The sequence below is a fragment of the Chiloscyllium punctatum genome, chromosome 22 (genome assembly GCF_047496795.1).
Source record: "Chiloscyllium punctatum isolate Juve2018m chromosome 22, sChiPun1.3, whole genome shotgun sequence".
NCBI lineage: Eukaryota > Metazoa > Chordata > Chondrichthyes > Orectolobiformes > Hemiscylliidae > Chiloscyllium > Chiloscyllium punctatum.
The window spans coordinates 42,769,833-42,788,650 of NC_092760.1; the positions used below are offsets into that span (position 1 = coordinate 42,769,833).

At 38.7% G+C, this 18,818-nt stretch overlaps 1 protein-coding gene across 18 annotated transcripts in view; it reads left to right on the plus strand.

Moving 5' to 3' along the window:
* Positions 1-18,818, plus strand: part of dagla (diacylglycerol lipase, alpha) — a 357,270-nt gene that overhangs the window by 322,990 nt on the left and 15,462 nt on the right. The gene's annotated exons all lie outside the window — the stretch shown is intronic.

Sequence of the window (18,818 nt, forward strand, 5' to 3'; positions counted from 1 at the left end):
TGGAATCCCCGACCCCAGGGAAAAGACTTTGTTTATTTACCCTATCCATGCCCCTCATAATTTTGTAAATCTCTATTAGGCCACCCCTCAGCCTTCGACAGTCCAGGGAAAATAGCCCCAGCCTGCTCAGCCTCTCCCTGTAGCTCAGATCCTCCAATCCTGGTAACATCCTTGAAAATCTTTTCTGAACCCTTTCAAGTTTCACAACATCTTTCTGATAGGAAGGAAACCAGAATTGCACGCAATATTCCAACAGTGGCCCAACCAATGTCCTGTATAACTGCAGCATGACCTCCCAACTCCTGTACTCAACAGTCTGACCAATAAAGGAAAGCATACCAAACGCCATCTTCACTATCCTATCTACCTGTGACACCACTTTCAAGGAGCTATGAACCTGCACTCCAAGGCCTCTTTGTTCAGCAACACTCCCTAGGACCTTACTATTAAGTGTATAAGTCCTGCTAAGATTTGCTTTCCCGAAATGCAGCACCTCACAGTTATCTGAATTAAACTCCATCTGCCACTTCTCAGCCCATTGGCCCATCTGGTCAAGATCCTTTTGTAACCTGAGGTAACCTTTTTCGCTGTCCACTATACCTCCAATTTTGGTGTCATCTGCAAACTTACTAACTGCACCTCTTATGCTCGCATCCAAATCATTTATGTAAATAATAAAAAGTAGAGGACCCAGCACCGATCCTTGTGGCACTCCACTGGTCACAGGCCTCCAGTCTGAAAAACAACCCTCCACCACCATCCTCTGTCTTTTACCTTTGAACCCGTTCTGTATCCAAATGGCTAGTGTCCTGGTATTCAGTGAGATCTAACCTTGCTAACCAGTCTCCCATAGGGAACCTTGTCAAATGCCTTACTGAAGTCCATATAGATCACATCTACCACTCTGCCCTCATCAATCCACTTTGTTACTTCTTCAAAAAACTCAAGCAAGTTTGTGAGACATTATTTCCCACGCACATAGCCATGTTGACTATCCCTAATCAATCCTTGCCTTTCCAGGTACATGTACATCCTGTCCGTCAGGATTCCCTCCAACAACTTGCCCACCACCATGGTCAGGCTCACTGGTCTATAGTTCCCTGGCTTGTCCTTACCACCTTTCGTCAATAGTGGCACCACATTAGCCAACCTCCAGTCTTCCGGCACCTCACCTGTGACTATCGATGATACAAATATCTCAGCAAGAGGCCCAGCAATCACTTCTCTAGCTTCCCACAGAGTTCTTGGGTATACCTGATAAGGTCCTGTGGATTTATCCACCTTTATACGTTTCAAGACATCTAGCACTTCCTCCTCTGTCATATGGACATTTTTCAAGGTGTCACCATCTATTTCCCTTCAGTCTATATCTTCTATATCCTTTTCCACAGTAAACACTGATGCAAAATACTCGTTTATTATCTCTCCCATTTTCTGCGGCTCCACACAAAGGCCGCCTTGCTGATCTTTGAGGGGCCCTATTCTCTCCCTAATTGCCCTTTTGTCCTTAATGTCTTTGTAAAACCCCTTTGGATTCTCCTTATTTGCCAAAGCTGTCTCTTTTGCCCTCCTGATTGCCCTCTAAATTATACTCCTACTGCCTTTATACTCTTCTAAGTATTCACTCGATCTATCCTATCTATACCTTACATAGGCTTCCTTTTTTTCCTTAACCAAACCCTCACTTTCTTTAGTCATCCATCATTCCCTATACCTACCAGTCTTTTCCTTCACCCTGACAGGAATATACTTTTACTGGATTCTCATTATCTCATTTCTGAAGGATTCCCATTTTCCAGCTGTCCTTTTACCTGCGAACATCTGTCTCCAATCAGCTTTCTAAAGTTCTTGCCTAATACCGTCAAAATTGGCCTTTCTCCAATTTAGATCTTCAACTTTTAGGTCTGGTCTATCCTTTTCCATCACTATTTTAAATCTAATAGAATTATGGTCGCTGGCCCCAAAGTGCTCCCCCACTGACACCTCAGTCACTGTTGCTACCTTATTATTCTTACACCTCTCTGAAATGCAGTGCTATATTTGATCCTCTGTCTCCCTGATTGTTTGGGAACCTATATTACAAAATGAACAACACATACTATATGGAAAGAACTTAGGCTATAGAATTTGCATGCCTTCAGTGCATGAATATTGAACATAAGGTGGAAAGTGTTTTCTGTTTTCTTTAGTAATGCTATGGCAAAGTCTGGCCACACTCTAGTAATTTCAAAATAAATCACAAACATTTTGATTTTGTCCACCTTCATGACTCAGCAAAACAGGGAGCATTTTAAAACTTTGAAGGAATCCACGATAATAAAGCAAGTGCCAATTTACTCTTTGGCAAATATAACGAATATTGTTAGCATTTTTGGTTTAATTAGTATTTCTAAAGTATTTGGGGTGGCATGGTGGCACAGTGGTTCGCACTGCTGCCTCACAGCTCCAGGGTTCCAGGTTCAATTCCAGCCTTGGGTGACTGTCTGTGTGGAGTTTGCGCATTCTCCTCATGTCTGCGTGGGTTTCCTCCGGGTGCTCCGGTTTCCTCCAACAGTCCAGAGATGTGCAGGTTAGGTGAATTGGCCATGAGAAATTGCCCGTAGTGTTAGGTGCATTAGTCAGAGGGAAATGAGACAAGGTGGGTTACTCTTCAGAGTCGGTGTGGACTTGCTGGGCCAAAGGGCCTGTTTCCATACTGTAGGGAATCTAATCTAATCAAATATACAATTGTGAAAAAAAGCAGTTTAAATTTTTGTGGCATGCAGTAATGTAATACTCAAGCAACTGAATTTAATCAGCAGAAGGAAAAAGTAGTGACTTGATTGATTTGATCATTGGAACCCTGTACTGCCTCATGAATTATTATGAATGTAGAAACTCGCACAGTCAAATGTTCCATGACAGACTGCTTCTAAATCTTCAAAATTCTAATTGCAGCCAAAATATTCTGAAGGTGACTCTCAAGAAAGCTCTTGACTCGATACAATTGATTCAAATGTCGAAGAATAAGCAGACCATATTCATAATAGATAATCCTGTTGAATTCATTCGTTGAACTATAAAGGTACTTCATACATGGAATGAATTAAGTGTTCACAGCAAAACTAAAAGTTTAATAATGTGGCTTAAATTTGCACATTCAGGATGTTAAATCATTCCCTATTAAATCTGTGCACAGGTAATTTGTCATTAACTTTTAAGGAGGTAAGTTATGTTGATGTTTTCTTAGAACTCGGCTTTATTTGTGAATACCTTAAGCAATTTGGACTTTCCTAGTAACTGTTAATACCAGGGAAGCAATATACGTGCAGTGAATATATATCAAGAGCTGTTCAGTCGGATTTAAAAGTGACATTGGGGCAGGTGCAATTATGCTCAGTTTTTAAGAAAAACATACATGTGTAACCGATTCTGTTTGGAATTGTTTTAAAAATGGTAACCGTTGGAAATATTCAGCCAGTCAGGCAACATATATGTCGAGGAAAAAAAACATTTCCTGTTGGTGAACTGTCGTCAGAGCTGAAGTGATTCCATTTGACTCTGGCTGTCTGATCTACAAAGATTCTTTCTGAGTATGTTTATGAAAGAAGAAATAGCAGTAAGAGTAGGAAGTGAGTATGCAACAACAGAGGAGGCTCATATAAGCTCTACAGTGTGGAAGCAGCCCATCAAGTCCACACTGACCCTCTGAGGAGTAGTCAGCCCAGACCCACATCCCTACCCCGTCCCTGTAATTCTGCATTTCACACTGCCAATACACCTAACCTGCACATCTTTGGACTGTGGGAAGAAACCGGAGCACCCAGAGGAAACTCATGCAGACACGCGGAGAATGTGCAACCTTCACACAGACAGTTGCCCAAGAGTGGAATCAAACCTAGGTCTCTGGCACTGTGAGGCGGCAGTGCTATCTACTGAGCCGCTGTGCTGCCCCTTCAGATGACTAACAACGAAGGCCTGAGATGTCATTTCTAAAACTTCTAATGAAATCTGAAAATCAGAATGATCAAAGGCAATTCACAGAATATTTTTACAGTCTGAGGAGAATAAAAGTACGATGTCCAACTCTTCTTCTATGATTACATAGCATATTGTATCATTATATCTAAGGTTAAAATAGTTGCTTATCAACCTGCTCATAGGTTGAGCACACACATCTGTAGCAGGTGGGACTTGAATCTGTGTTGTCTGGCTGAGACATAAGGATCCTACCACAATGCCATACGATCCTCCTTAATATCTAAGGTAAAGATAATTTGTTCATTGTGGACCAGCTAAGAATAATAAAGAACTGAGATGAGGTAGGTGTGATACTACCCATAAATAACGGACAAGTTTGCATTTGTGTTAATTTCTTTGAATTGAATGAGAATTTGACACAAAATCAGCCTTCTGTAATTGGTTCAGCATGATCATTTTTCAGATGCAAAAATCTACTCAAAATTAGGACCTCAACTCTGCAGCTCTGAAGTTGGATGGTCCTGTGAGTTAAATATTATTTCCTTCCACAGTACAATTGTGTGACACTGTTCCCTACTGGATCCAGTGTTGGCTGTTGTATCTCATTTCTCTTACCATGCCTGCATGGGCATTTCTGGATTCTATTCTTTGGCCCCTCCTCTTCATTGACCTGTTCCCCTGGCGATCTTATTGAGAAGAATGGACTTTACACATATGTGACACACATATGTCTCGCTTCTTCCAACTGGTATAATTATTTTCAGTTGATGTCAGAAACTTATTCTTAATGTCACTAAAACCAAAGCCATCACTTGGCTCCTGTAAGTAACTTGTATTATGATCATAAGTTTACCTGTTATCCTTGTTGTTATTTCAGCCTTGACCCAAAGGTGTACTGGCTTTAAAGCCAATGTCATATGTTGGTGTGTTGTTAACTCTAAACTCAGCTTCTTGCTGGTTTTTGATGTGTCATAAAGCTATTTTGTTTTATCTGGTCCAATATGGTCAATGTCATTGCTGAAAACCAATTTCAAGCTTTTACTGTTCTGGTGCTGGATTTCTTGGATGACCATCTTGCCTTTTGACTCTATTCCTGAGCAACAAATCATCTAGTAAACCGCAGTTTCAGCTGAACAAAGGCTTATTGTTGCTGTCTTCACCAAGTCCCGTTGGCTTTCTAACCCTTAATGACGTGACTCTGATTCTTCCCTGCATGATTCCTGCAGATCTATGTCTTTGCACATTGACAAATTCTTGCAAAATAGACCTTCAATACTGTTGGAGTCACTATTCCAGCAACCTTGCACCTGGATTTGGGTTCTTCCCCTCAGCATCTGTCTGAGACTCCTGTCCTATCACCCCTATCCTCATGCCCTTTCTTCTCCCCCAAACTCAAAATACATCATTATGCTAAACACACTTTTTATTTACAGTAACAATATAGAAATGTCATCAATGCAAGAATCAATTACATTCGTAGCACCCATTTGTGTGATGCAATTTCAGATTGACAGGATTTTCATATACAGCAGGACATTTCCAAGAGCAAAATGTTGCAAATACTTATTGTCTTAGTGGTGTTCTTTAACGACAAAGATAATATTTTGATTTTCATCCAGGTTGGAATCTTTGCCGAAATAGGACAGCACTCAAGATCAAATCCATTTACAATCAAGCAAAGGAACAAGCTGAGCAGAAATAATCATCAGTGGCTCAATCATAAACTACAATAGCTTCAATTGGTCCTGATAACTCAGAGAAAACAGGCTATTGTAAAATATCTGAACGTATTTCAAAACTACTATTCAGAATGTACTTGTATAAAATAAAGGACAGGAAAGTATAAACAAAAGCCATTTATTTTTCTGCACAAAAGCATGGGATAATGTTAGGTCTCATTTTAATACATGTCTGATCTCCTGTTGAGAGGCAATAGCAAGTGTGTAGCATGGAAAATGTCTTTAAAGCATATAGGGTTTTTATAATGAGAAGTTCTTGATTGTTTTTTATTAAAAATTTAATGTAACTTGTCTTGTTCAACCATTGTTCAGTTGAAGCTAATCTAGCAGAGGAGTAGTTGTGTTGTGCCTAATATTAATTTATTTTCTTAAAAAGTCCTATTTATTTTTTCTGAGGTGACAGGTGCATGTGAGATACAGTTTACAATCCATTCCTCAGCTTCTCCACAGTACTTTCCAAGTTGTTATTCCTCTAGCCTCAAATGCTAATTCTTTGATGATTCAAATTATACACTCTGTCTTTTCATCTTTAGCAAATACTTTTCAAAGTAAATTTTGTTTTCTGCAGAAAATATTGATTTCTACTGACTGCATTCTTTGATGATTAAACCTTTAGACTTCCGCAGAAAGCAATGTAAAAGTATTTTTCTTAGTTGGAATAGCAACACATGACATGTAGAATGGAGGGAACTCACCAGTTGAAGGCATAGCAAATGAAGGAGTTTACTTAGTGGAATTTGGGAAAAAAAAATTCAGTGGCTGAGTTCGTAAAGCCAATATTTTCTGATTAAGGAGGTCAGAATAAAAGTTATATTTGTTCCGGGTGTCAAGGGTTTGGAGGGATATGGACCGGGTGCTGGCAGGTGGGACTAGATTGGGTTGGGATATCTGGTCGGCATGGATGGGTTGGACTGAAGGGTCTGTTTCCATGCTATACATCTCTATGACTCTAAGAAGATACTCAAAGCTTTAAGATTAGGAACGTGTTTCTGCTTTAATCATTGATCAGTGCCTAGACTATTGTTGTAAATGTTTGGTGAGTCAAAGGCTCAACTGTGATGTTTTAATAGTCCAATACCTTATTGACATGTACTGTTTCGGCACACTGCATGGATTATAGAAGGTAGAAAAAGATGACTACAGCTAATGGAACTATATACATTGCATTGCTCCACACTTATTATCAGGTCTCTGCTAATTCTCAATTTAATTAAACAAAACCACTTGTCCCAATGGCCTAGTGAGTAAAGATACCACCAGACGTAACGTGAAATGTAGATAGCTAAAGATCTAAATTTCAAATTCTTGTTGACGATATCAGCCAATTTTGCAAATGGAGTGCACAACATTTAGACTCAGCATTCCCAAGGCAGGCAGAGTAAAATTATCAATCGCGTTCGGATTCCTTATTTGTTAGCTGGTGGTCTCTTGTTTGGAGCATGTGTGTGTTGGCATGGTGATAGAATATCCTGCCACTTTACAGTCAAGTAGTCTGTCAAAGCTATCATAAGGTGACATGAAGAATTATCCTTTACGCAACTGAATGCTGCACACACCTGTTGAATAGCAATTTTTGGGTCACCTTCAGTTCATAGGAAAGAAGGAGGAAAATAATCAGTGCTAGAAATGCTTATTTCTCTGAGCATGTAAGACAGCTATTATTTCTATTTATTATTTAGAAGTTTTCTTTCCAGTTCAGCACTATCTCCTTTTGATGTTTTGTTGGAATCTATCATGCATATTTTCTTGAATTTATTTCTTTTCTTTTTTCCAGATTTTCTTTTTTGTATGTTCAGATTGGCAGATTTCTTTGAATGTTGCCCCTTAAATTTTCACTAATTATTTTCATCATTGGTCAAATCTCAATCTCCTACAATTCAATATTACTTATTTTGCTTTATGTAAGCTTCTAATATTACCATAGGATCAGCCCCAAATCTGATCTGCCATGCAATCATATGTTTGATTTTAAGCTATCCCACTGGTGAGTTGAAATCATGGATCTTTATGAAAATTAAGGACTTAACCTTCCCAAAACCTGCCCTACTTTGATCAGTGTGACACGTTATAGGCTTGGTGGAAGCCTTGGGAACTTTGAAGTCCTTGGATTTGACAAGGCCCATAGATGTCTATGGGCGGCACGGTGGTACTGTGGTTAGCACTGCTGCCTCAGCTCCAGAGACCCGGGTTCAATTCCCGCCTCAGGCGACTCTCTGTGTGGAGTTTGCACATTCTCCCCATGTCTGCGTGGGTTTCCTCCGGGTGCTCTGGGTTCCTCCCACAATCCAAAGATGTGCAGGTTAGGTGAATTGGCCATGCTAAATTGGCCGTAGTCTTGGATGAAGGGGTAAATATAGGGGAATGGGTCTGGGTGGGTTGCGCTTCAGCAGGTGGGTGTGGACTTGTTGGGGCGAAGGGCCTGTTTCCACACTGTAAGGAATCTAAGATCTAAAGATGGCCATTTAAGAGTGTCATCCCATGCCGACTGCTTTCCCATCCCTAGTAGGGGTGGATTGCTCCAAGTAGACAGCTGACTGCTCAAAGTTGACAACCTGGTTGCTGTCGCTGCATTGGCTGATGTCAGGGAAAGGGAAAGGTGGGCTACTCTTTGTGCCGTCACTGTTCCTAATGGAGACTCCCCATTCAAATTTGCCCCTTTGTCCTTTCCACCCATCCCCAATCTCAAACCCTGTTTACAGGATTTGCTGAAGTATGCCTCTTGCTGACCAGGATTTGCAGCTCTTCAATCTTTGTTCTCCAAGTGCTCTTAACTTCCTTGCTGAAAGCACAGAGAGATTGTTTCACAAATTTTAAAATCTCTGAATTATTAGTTAAAAACAACAACTTATAACAACTAGTGAGGAGCTTCAAATATTTTCTGCAGTAGAGTGGCATTCTGACTCCCCTTCTGGAGATCAGAAGGTTTCTGACAGTATTGTTCACACCCAGAAACTGTTCAGCTACCCAGGAATGAAGCAAGTAATTATTGACAGGTAGATGACCTTTGCCATGACAGTTGGCCACAACTCATATAACCATTCAGCTACTTGATGTGAGCGACAATTCACTTTGTGCACAATCCCTGGTTCCAATCCATCTGCAACTCGCCTTCCCCATTAGTTGGACGAAGCAACTGTGGGAGCACCATTTAGAATAAGTTATACTACCTTGCTTTCAAAAGCGATCCCTTCCACAATCTTTGGTTTTTTTAAAAAAAGGTCCTCCTCCCATTTCAGTCCACAATCAAAAATACATTTTTTAAATTGGTCTTTATACTAGTTTGTATGATGTCTCCTCATAATAACTCTTGGATTCCAGATATCATTGTATTAAATTTATCCTTAATTCTTTCTGTGGCTATGGTGTCAAAATCTGAAATAGTTATCCAGGTGTGATCTATAACTGGGTCTTTGTACAGCAGTAGCATAACTTTTTCCCTACACCACCGCCATCCCCCGCCCTAAACCAAACATCCTTGCCCAACCAGACACCCCTGTTTTACTACCAACCAACTCTTGTATTTCATCCTTCAAAATTTAAAAGCACTCCATTTAACCTTTTGAATTGTATTTTTGTACCTACTTCTGACATCTTAATGATCTACCAATATGGACCCCTGATTTTCTCTCTCTCTCTCTCTCTATCAATCTTTCCAACTCCTCCCCATTTAGAAGGTAACATCTTTTTACATCTAAAATTGATTCGTACATTTGCCTATATTGAAATCCAGTTGTCACAGTAATATTAATCTCTTAATATCCACAGTGTCTCCTTTATTGTGCCATTGACTAACTTGACTTAATAATTCACTCTTTCTTCCACTGTCTAATTTTTTTACTCTGATGTGAAGGTTCCCACTGTTGGACTTGAGAGTTGGGGGGTGAAGGTGGGGAGTCAGAATTCACATGACACCAGATTATAGTCCAATAGATTTATTTAAAATCACAAGCTTTCGGAGCATAGCCCCTTTGTCAGGTGAAGTGACTAAATTTTTACTAAATAGAATCAATGGTTGAGACTCCAACACAGATCCCTGTGGGATGCCACTTGTCACAAACATTATCTCTGCTCTGTTTTATGCGACTTGCCCAACCTCTTAACCAGATCAATAATTTGCACTCGAGGCCATAGACTTCACTTGTTTCAGTGGATCCTAGTTTCTGAACCGAGCAAATCTGTTGCAATTTCCGTATTGAATCCCATGTATTTATTTTGTTTTTACTGCCTTCAATCTGTACATTCTCTCTAACCTGTTAGGAGGAATGGATTGCGACTTTGATATATCTGTGTTTAGATGTGATGTCTAATTTGTTTTTTCATTTGTCTTTCATAAACCAAATAATTAAAATCACAATCACAGTTTGGCCTTCAACATGAATAAAGTACAGAATTGTTAAAGAACTGTTTACTTCTAATGCACCTCAGATACTGGAGAGGGCACTTCATTCTGAATGCAACATCTACAGCAGTACAATTAAATGCCATCCTAATGAAATAGTGATCTTAACTTAATATTCTGTATGATAGACAATAACTTAGGGTATGTTTAACATCAGTGCAATTCAGTTTTAACTTAGAGGTTGAGATACAAAACATTGCTGGCTTGCTTGCACTTTAGATCAAGAAATTGGATAATGCGCATTTCAAGACATACATGTAACAACATACTCGTGCTTGTATCAGTCGCAATAAACTGTCCATTATCTAATCTTGTTTAATTGCTATGTCATCTGTTTAAAAAAAAGCTCAGAATTTGTAACCATGAAGTTAATTTCCTTTCACACACTTTCATTCCAAGCAATATTGTTACTACTGCTGATAGTACTTGAGGAAGTTAATACATAAATTATTAACAGCAATATGGTGGAAATAAATCTTTTTTTATGTCAGTGGTGTCTGTTTATCATTCTTGTTAATATAAAATCTCTGTTGTCTCAATGTCATCAAAGTGATGTATTCAACACCTGTACACTTTGCACAAACATGTTTGTTCTGGAACTGTCAGCTGATCTAGTGCATCTGACCAATGTATTCTCCAGTTATGAGAACTGACCCCTTTGCTGCTGACTTCCTTGAAATTAGGTACTCTCCTGTTCCAATCAAACTACTTCCTGCTGACAACAATTTGCATGATTTCTTTTGTTCACAGGATATGAGCATTGTGGGAAATACCTGCATTTATTGTCCATTCCTAACTGCTTTTGAGAAGATAGTTGTGAGTTGCCTGCTTTGAGCAATTGCTGTATTTGTGGTAAAATTGCTTCAATAGTGCTATTTCAAAGAGAGTTTCAGGAATTTGACCCAGTAACAAAGAAGGAATTATGATAAACATTTCTAAATCAAAGCAGTGCATAAAATGGATGAAGAATTCCCATCCATCTGCCATCTTTATTCTTTGAGATAGTCGTGGTGGTGAGTTGGTGTTGAGTCTTTTTGTTGGCAGAAAACAAAATGTTTGTGTAAATAAACATTTTTGATTACCAAGATGTGGTGAGTGATATCCTTGCAGAATACTCAACTTTTAACAATTACATCAATGACTCAGTTGAGGGGAGTGAAGATATGGCCACTAAATTTGCAGATGACACAAAGTTTTGAAAATATATTGTGCAGATGACATGAGTTGCAGATTGACAAAGATAGATTGAGCAAAGATCTGGCATTTGATGGGGGGGAAACTGTGAAGTAGTTTAGTTTGGCAGGAAGAACAACAAAGCAGAGTGTTATTCAACTGGAGAATGATGCAGAATTCCAAGGTGCAAAGGGATATAGGCATTCTATTGCATGGGGTCACAAAAATACTGAAGTACAGAAAATAGTAACCAAGGGTAGCATTCCATTAGCCTTTTTTTTCGGTGAGAAGAATTAGCATAAATATAGGAATGTTTTGCTTCACTTATTCAGGGCATGGTGAGATCACCTCTCAAATACTGTGTAATAATGATCAATCGTGGTTATGTTATGTGTATCCCATCTTCTAAAGTTAACACTTTTAATTTCTAAAACTGGAAGTTGTACTCTAAAGCAAATGAACCAAGATGTACGTATTCTCAACAGCAGTCAGCAAAACTTTGGATGATAAAATGTAGTTGGTTGTAAATCAAGTCCTTGAATTCAGGGGAATTTGAGTCATGAGGTTTTCTTTAGCATAGGTATGTCTCCATATAGACGTCAAAATTCCTTGTTAATTTCAATGAGTTGAATTATACAGCACCTTCTATGCAATAACATATCTTAAAATACTTCACTGGAGTGTTATGCATAAGTTGACATTAGGCTGCATTGTGCAATATTAGGAAAGGTAACCAAAAGGTTGATCAAAGAAGGAGGGAAGTTAGGAGGAGAGATTTAGGTGGGGAATTCTGGGTCTTGGATACCTGCATAATGAAAAAAAGTTAGATTCTCAAGCTCATTCAGAGAGTTATTGGCAAAACCTGATAAATAGGTTACCAATCTGAATGTTAATGAATTTGATGACCTAATCTAATGAGGCAATCCATTGCCATCTACCATGAAGGAATTCAATTCCAATTTTATTTCATTTTCTTTTTAAAGAACAGCAAATGTTATAAAGCATATCTTTAAGTTTATTTTTTTTCGTACGGTTAATCATTTAATAAAATCGAAGCATGACAAGACATCTTGGACATGTGCATGTACAGAACTATGTGTGAACTTCTGGACTCTAGGTAATCACATGCAGGACTGTCAACTGGAGCAGCTTGAGCTCCAGGTATCAAAGCTTGCATGGTAGCTGGTGTCACTGTGATGCATTTGTGAAGTTGAGAGCTACTTGAATAAGTATAATTCAAGGTTTTACCAGCAGACAGGGAATGCATGACCACCAAGCAGTAAATAGAGGCAAACAGAGCAAGAGTGTTTCTCTCAGACCAAATTCACCAGCAATAGAATAAGCTCAGTTGTACATTAGGGAAGGAGGGCTTTTGCAAACACAATAGAGGTGGAGGATTAAGTAGCTAGAGAAACAAATAGGCTTACCTGTGGCTGTAAATGTGAACCCAGGATGGTCTATTGCTGCTTTGATAAGAGGGCCAAAGATGACATTGGCTGCAGAGCAACCTCAGAGGGAAGTATGAAGAGCATGTAGTCATTGTCTGTATCAGTACCAATGACAGAAGTTCAAGATCCTGCATGCAAACTTTAGGAAGTGAGGAAAGAAGCTGATTTCTCATAATGGCATGTGTGAGTGACAACAGAAAGAGGAGAATAAAACAGGTAGAGCTGAAAAGATAGTGGAGCAGGGAAGGCTTTATGTTCCTAGATGTAATGACACCTAAGCTCTTACCCCTTGCATATTTCTAGTATATAGACAATACATTTGCTATATTTGAATCTACAGCTGCATGTAAGAATTTCTTTACATATCTGAATGTGCTGCATTCTCTGCCCAAATATCTTTGCTTTTTTCCACGTCCTGGTGAGGAATTAGCCACAGTGTTCTTTATTACAGTCTAACACAAACCTACCTGCATTGGTTGGTAAGTCAAATTATTGTTCCTATAGTTTGGCCTTATTGGTAATCTCATAACTGGGGCCTGAACCATTTGTTCACGCTATAAACATGATGCTAAAGTTGGGTGCATCAAAACCACCTTGTGGGATCATAGCTACCTTGATATATTATTTATTGCTGTATACTGACCAGATTCATGAAAAGCCCAAGGTGGTCATTCCTGGTCCTTAAAAATACCTAGTCTTCCTTTGATTAACCTGGCAGGGTATCTCAGAAGTTGAGCAACAAAAGAAGCTAACTGGTGGATAATGTTACTATTCAGTTACAAAATGTTGCTGCCATCAAGCCAAAAATGCATTCTGCCTGTCACACAAGGAGGATTGTAGTATATGAATTTTAATGCTGGTGTTACGCCATCCCAAAGGCTAGTGGGTCATGTCAAACGGCATATTGTTTTTGGTTGTTTGAGAGCAGTGTAGTGACCTTCGTGTGCTGCAACCTCTGTGTTAATACAGCATCCAGTTCTTTGCAGACAGAAAGATCACATACACTGCTGCTCCTATTCTCACTCAACAAAATAAGTGACAGCCATTCATTGGTCAGAGCATTCCCCTGAGAAATCAAAGCAAACCTGCCTATTTCAAATTTTAAAATGAAGTCTGGCATTTAATTGTCAATTATATCAGTTGATGTGTTCACTTGGTCAATGCTTCTACCAATCAGAGTCCATTTTTCCAACCAATCAGTACTCTTCTCTCGTGCAGTATAAATATTGGTTTTGTCTTACATTTCCATATTTGAGAATTGTCCCCATGAGTCCAAGATGAAAACCTTCAATAAAATGTTTTTGTTTCAGCCATACAAGAGTAGCAAATAAAAAGTACAGCTGTATATTAAAGTAAGAGGAAGTGCATTAAGATTAGTTAAATGCAAATAAGCAAACAACAAATTGGTGAAGCACCAATAATAGAAACTGGCTCAAAAAAAGGCAGAAATGTATATGAAATATTTCTGGATACAACGTATTCAGGAAAGAAATGATGGGTCCAAATATGATTAAGGAGAATGTTATCTTGCTGGAGAGAGACTGGGCAGAATTTTTTTGGGGTAGAGCCAAGCAACAATTGACGTATTATTACACACTGAATATATTATATAGAATATCAGCTTATGAAAAAACAGAGGAACAAATATGCAAAGAAATTATAGAAGAGTTCTACTCATCTTTTACGATTAGAATAATTATAGTGTAAGGGAAAAAGAGGGGCAGAGTTTCTGAAGAATGTTCAGAAGAATTTTCTAAAATCCTTCAACTGCACAGGTAATTAGTAAGACCACACCTGGAGTATTCCATACAAGTTTTGGTCCTTTCTTGAGGAGTGATATAGTTGCAATGGAGGTAGTTCAGAGGAGGTTCACAAAATTGATTTCAAAGATGAGGGGTTTGTCTAATGAAGAGTTTGGACAATTTAGGCATACACACTCTGGAGTTTAGAGAAATAAGAAGAGATCTAATAGAGATAAATAAAAAACTAAAGGGGATTGACAAAATAGACAGAATGGATGTTTCCTCTTAGTGTAATCTAGAATGAGAGCTCATAATATGATGATAAAGGGTAGCAGATTTAAAATAGATGAGAAATTATTTCTGTCAAAAGGTTGTGGATCTTGGTTGATGCTGTGACACTGATTAATTTAAGAAAGAAAAAGAGTTTTAATTAGTCATGGGTTAAAGTGTTATGGAGGACAGACACAGAATCAGCAATGATTGCTTTAAACTGCAGAGCAGGTTTGAGCGACTGAATTGTCTACTCTTGCTCCTAATTCTTATGTTTTTCTGATCCAAAAGTCATCAATGGACTTGTACATAGGAAATAGAATGTAAAAGAAAGGTTGACACTGCTTTGGGGCCAGAAAGGGAGTTTAAGCATGGTGACAGAGAACATTGCTAAGGTATAAATGAGTTTTTTGCATCTGTCTTACAAGGAATAAGATGCTGCCAAAGTCATAGCAAAACACCAATGTTTCCAAGGATGCTTAGCAAATAATGATGGCATTTGCAAATATATTCATCATTTTTTTCCAATCTTCTTATCTTTTTTGGATACAGTGATGTCACCAGAAGAGTAGAGAATTGCACCTGTTACATTCTTATTCAATACAGAATGTAAGGATAAGTCAGTAACCACAGGCCAATTGATGTAACTTCAGTAGTGGGAAAACCTTTAGAAATGATAATCTGGGACAAAATTAACAGTCATTTGGACAAATATGGATTAATTAAGAAAGGCCAGGAGACATTTGTTAAGACTAAATTGTGTTTAACTGAGGTGAGATTTTTGATGAGACGACAGAGAGTTGATGAAATTAATTCAGTTTATATGACACACGTGTACCTGGATTTCAGAAGACGTAAAGTGTCTTCCTCAATACCGGGGTAAGTAGAATTAAGGTAACTAATTCTAGTAGAGGACTCATGAAAATAATTTTTTTTTATCACCCAGAGACTGGGTACTTTGGAATTGACTGCGCAGTTTGATGGTTGAAGTGGAAGCCCTCAACTCATCTAAAAGGAAGCTGGATCTGCCCCTGAAAGTCTGCATTGGAGTAGGTGCTTAGATTTTCATCAACAAGGATATGATGGGTTCCATGGCCTTTTTCTGTGCTGTATCTTTTCTGTGTTTCTATGCCTCTAACCAGATGAAGAGTGAATTGGCTCCCCTCTTTTTAAATTGGCTGCAATGAAGATTTTTAATTATTTTCATTACTACTTATTAAGCAATCTCTCAAACAATCAAATACTGAAACAATGATTTAAACTTTATTGCATGTAGCAACCAAAATAAGACCCCTCAAGGAAGCAAGTTAAGCCTCACAACTCAACTTGGTTATAACCAGATCAATGGTGGAATTTAGCTACGATACCAACCACCAGTATCTGTCTCCAGAAGTGTCCGGGATTCGATCCTTGTGCTTTGTTTTTCTTCGAAGCTTTGCTGAAGGGGAGGTGTTGGATTTTATACAGTTTCTTCAGCCTTCAGATCTATGTGATATTATTGATGAATCTTTTAGATTTTTTTCATCCAAAATCTTGATTACTCCTCTGGAATCCTTCAGTCTGCAGCTTGTTCCCTTGTTAGAAGTAACTCCTCTGATCCACGTTACATTCAGTGTTAGCTATCTGTTTGAAGACACAGCTTTCCTCTGTTTAAATCCTTAATTCTTCTGCAAGAAAATCAGTTGTCCTTGTGGCATAAAACAGTGAGTTACCATATAGATGTCAAAATAGTTTTGTTCACGTTGCTTCGACGACTCCTTCTCCTAGACGTGGATAATTGCTTTCAGTCCTCGTATAAGTTTGTCTTCGTCCCTTAATAGTCAATTCCAGACAGAGGTATTGCCGATTCTTTCATGTGTAGCAGTTTAACTTTGTTCATTCTTCCAATCCATGAACAGTTCTTAAAGTACTGAAGTTGATAATATTGCACACTGTTCTCTAGTTCAAACCTAAGGAGCCAGTTGCTAGGTTTTCTTCAGGGAAAGAAAGGTACTTCATTCGAGTCATAGAGTCAAAGAAATGTACAGTGTGGTAACAGAACCTTTGGTCCAATTCGTCCATGCTGACTAGATATCCAACCTAATTTAGTCCCACTTGTCAGCACCCGGCCCATATCCATCCAAACCCTTCCTATTCATATACCCATCCAGATGCCTTTTAAATGCTGCAAATGTGCTAGCCTCCACCACTTCCTCTTGCAGCTCATTCCATACACATACCACCCTCTCTGTGAAAAAATTGCCCCTTAGGTTCCTTTTATATCTTTCCCCTCTCACCCTAAACCTATACCCTCTAGTTCTGGATTCCCCTGCCCCAGGGAAATGACTTTATCTATTTATCCATTTATCCTATCCATGCCCCTCATGATTTTATAAACCTCTGTAAGGTCACTCCTTAGCCTCCAAAGCTCCAGGGAAAACAGCCCTAGCTTATTCAACCTCTCCCTATACCTCAAATCCTCCAACCCCAGCATCATCATTGTAAATCTTTTCTGAACCCTTTCAAGTTTCACAACATCCTTCCAATAGAAAGGAGACCAGAATTGCATGCAATATTCCAACAGTGGCCTAACCGATGTCCTGTGAAGCTGCAACATGACCTCCCAACGCCTATATTCAATCTTCTGACCAATAAAGGAAAGCATTCCAGATGACTTCTTCACTATCCTACCTACATGTGACTCTACTTTCAAGGAGCTATGAACCATGGCTTTTTAATTGGTAACTTGTAAAAAGATATCTTGGTGTTCCTGGTAAATAGATGTTTCTCTGATTTTCAACGGCATTGTCTTGTGAGAGGCTGAGAGAGACAGGCAAAGTGAAAAAAAACCTTGCAGTTTCACTGTTATTAATCCATCATTCTTTCTTCACTTTGCCTGAAAGATTTTATTTGCTCGCAGTACCGTTCCTTTGTGCATTCCTAGGTCTGGCTTCATTGTTGTGTTTCCAAGCTTGGTGATCTTCAAGTGATCTTCATCTAGGACCCCTCTTCTTAATAAATGACCTAGACACATGTTCAGGTTATACAAAATTTTTCAGAAGGTGCACAACCACAAAGTATGAGAAAACTGTGAGGATGATAGAGTGGGATTTCAAGAGGATTTGGCCAGTCTGGTAGAATAGGCTGATGCATGCAGGTGAAGTTAACGTAAAAAAGTGTGAATGCATTTTGATAGAACAAAAAGGAGCAGTTTAAGATGAAAGATTCAGTTCTAAAGTGGGAGCAAGCGCAGAGAGACCTTGGGGCATATGTATCTGACCAGCTTGAGAAAATGGGATCCTGGACCTTTTAAGTAGTTATCATGAACATCGATTAAACACCAGATCAGCCTGAACTGGAGTGTTGTGTCTAATTCTGAATACTGTAATTTAGGAAGGATATATTGGCATCAAAGTTTACAAGAATGATTTCTGAGATGAGGATCTTTAGATTGATTGTAGAAGCTGGAGCTGTTTTCCTTAGAGAAGAGGAGGTTGAGAGCAGAACTGGTAGAGGCATTCAAAATTATGAAGGGTCTGGAGACAATAAATAGTGAGAAACTGTTCATTTTGGCAGAAAGGTAGAAAATCATCATACACCATTTTAAAGAAACTGGCTATAGAACCAAAAGTTACATGAGGAATAACATTTTCGTGTAGTGAGCAGTTAAGAACTAGAATGCACCTTCTTGAGAGAGACAGTTTCAATTTTAGCTATTTAAAACAAATTAAATATTTATCAGAAAAGAGAAAAGTTGCAAGTCTATAATGAAAATCTGGGAAGTGATGCACTTGGAGTTGCTCGAGCAGAGAACTGGAAAATATTATGAACCACCAGGAAGATAGGGATTCCAAGAGGATGTAGGCAGTCTGATTGAATGGGCAAGTACATTTAATGTCGAAAATATATTACGTTAATGTTCAAAACTATGGATACAGGCAGAATGACTTTCTTTGTGCTTATAGCGTATTCTATGATTTGAAGTAGCTGAAACTCTATTAAATTGCTAGCCCAGAAACAATTATCATTATCATTTTAGTTTTTCTACTAATATTCATTCATACATTCATGTCATGGCAGCAGTGTCCAAAGCAGATTGATTCTCTTG